At 51.2% G+C, this 2,268-nt stretch overlaps 1 long non-coding RNA gene across 1 annotated transcript; it reads right to left on the bottom strand.

Annotated features, from left to right (window-relative positions):
• Positions 1–399: 399 nt before the first annotated feature.
• LOC112959965 lies at positions 400–1,615 on the bottom strand. The gene is made up of 2 exons (XR_003251679.1): positions 1,417–1,615; positions 400–559 (listed from the first exon to the last, which is right to left on the bottom strand). It is a non-coding gene; the product is annotated as an uncharacterized LOC112959965 (long non-coding RNA).
• Between the last annotated feature and the right edge of the window lie 653 nt (positions 1,616–2,268).

Below are 2,268 nucleotides of genomic sequence, written 5' to 3'. Positions count from 1 at the left end.
TGGATTATTCTGCAGCCTCAGCTAGCGATGAGAGATGGAGGGGTCTAGAGGACTCTGATCAGCAGAGAATGTGGCCAAGGACACCAAGGAGAGAGTAACTGCCAGGAGGCAATCTGGGCAGCACCAGGTCCTAGGAGAAGGTGGCCTTGCACTGTGACATGATGGCTCAAAGTGCTTAGGATATGCCAGGAGAGGCTTTCCAGAGATCACATTCTTCTGAAGTAGTGAAGAAAACCTCRAAAGAAAAGCTGAGGAGCGCAATGAGCTCTACAGAAAATCGCAGCCTTCCCTGTTTGGCTTTGGAAGGGTTGAAATGGAGGCATCTAGATACCCTGCTCATCAGCTGAATCCGGGCAATGGGAGATACTGGAATCCTTCAATAGTCCTGCAGGTTCTCCCTGTAGCAAGGCTTCTCTTTCCCCACGGGCTTCTGRAATGGCTTTCCCCGATCAGCCCACACAGAAGTAAGAAATAGAGAGATAGGATGGCAAAGGCATCCTTAGATGTCTGCAGGGKAGACATCTCCATCTGAGCTCATCCCTGAAGCTTCCTCGCTAGTCTGTGGGAGAAAGAGGCATTTTTAGAGCATGATTCATTGACCTGTTTTAGACAGCTCCATAAGGACAAAATGAATCACTCTCCCGGGTGCCTATTTCTTTCCATCCTCTCCACATGGTGGGAGCTTGAACGACTGGTGTGGAGATGGGCACCAGTAACGTGAGGTGTGATGAGTGGTGGGGTCCTATGAGATCCCTGTGGCAAGAGCAGCCCCAAAGTCCGTGCCAAGCTCCCTCCCATCTGCAAAAGATGGGACAAGTTGCCTCCTTTCTGTGGTATCTCTCCCCCCTTTCTCAGTCCAGGGATGATCCGGATTCTCCCTGTGTGCAGGGCTGTTGACACAAGGACCTGCTGCATGGCTTGGYCTCAGCATGTCCCTATAACATGTCCCAAGTGTCACCCTGTCCTCAGTCCGCATCCTGCRAGCCAAGCTTTGCCATGCCCTAAGCTCCCATGCTGATCCCCGAGCGGTGGCTCTGCCACTTGCATCTGCAAAACTGGGGAGGAAATTCAATGCAGACAGCACTTCAAGTGAGTTCCTCCTGCTTGGTACATCTGCTCAGCTTGGAGAGGTCAGAAAAGCAGCTTTCCTTGGGCATTTTGGCACTTCCAGCCCTCATGAGCAAGCAGAATGGAAGCAGAAAAGGTATTTATAGATAGCATTGGGCGAGAACCAGCACTGGGTTCCAGATTTGCAAACTCCCTCCCCCAGGGCTGGGTTCAAGCCTTGTCTGAATGTTCACATTAATCAAAAGCTACTTAGACACGTTACACCTTCCACGGGAGCAACAGAATTTCATTAGTGGGAACTGCTAACAAATGAGGAAGTTTTACTGGAATTTTATTTTCTACACTCACCAGAGTGCAGCAGAGATGTCAGGATTTACCCTTGGCAAAGGGGACGGCAGCTGCCCTTCGAAGCCCTTTTTGTCCCCAGCCCTGCAGGCTCCTGCTTAGTCCCATTTACTCCCGACTTCCTCCTCCTTTTAAACAGGGACCATTGCAATTGCTCCCCAGTTTGCAGGTTGAGGAAAGGAAGTGTTCCCACAGCAATAGCCCTGGAGAAAAAGAAAAAAGGCATGCAAGGAAGGGCTAGGTGCTCTTTGCCTGCAGTCAGAGCAAGAAAGGTATTTCCTAGCATTTAATTAGAGCACTTTTTTAACCACAGAGCTCAGTGCAAACACAGAGCTGCCTTCTCCTCTCCCAGCAAGTCTCCAAGCCAGTGGAAAGCCCGGCTAACCAGAGCAATAACACAACGGAATAAAGTAAAAATTACTTCCCTTATTTGATGTGATTATAGAGCAAATATTGCACCTGCGAAGGAAACGCAAGTGACAAGTCCCTTTGCTGCACGGCTTGAAGAGGTGACACGCAATACAGCGTCCCCCACCAGCGTGTTGTGTCGGGCTGCTCGCCGGCGAGAGGCTGGGAATCGGTGGCAGTTCACGAGGGCTCAGTCGCGTTTCATTACGGGGTTGGCGAGACRGGCTCTTCCCTCTGCCTTCCATTAGCAGCTCCCTGCTAATGCTGTCGGGGTGGAAGTGCTTCCTGTCCTCAGAGCCCATCCATSCCTGTGTGGTGGGAACAGGACGGGAAACACTTCACCTTCCACCCCATTTCCAAGCACTGGATGGTTTCTGGTCCATGAAACTKCAGCCCATTGCATTAGCTGCAGGCTGGGACCTTTTGGTCCTGGGGTTCCCACCTTGG

Source organism: Nothoprocta perdicaria, unplaced genomic scaffold, assembly GCF_003342845.1.
Source record: "Nothoprocta perdicaria isolate Ctin4 unplaced genomic scaffold, notPer1 scaffold_12, whole genome shotgun sequence".
NCBI classification, from domain to species: domain Eukaryota; kingdom Metazoa; phylum Chordata; class Aves; order Tinamiformes; family Tinamidae; genus Nothoprocta; species Nothoprocta perdicaria.
Note: the sequence above shows the minus strand (reverse complement) of the source record. Positions and strands in the feature narration are given on the sequence as shown.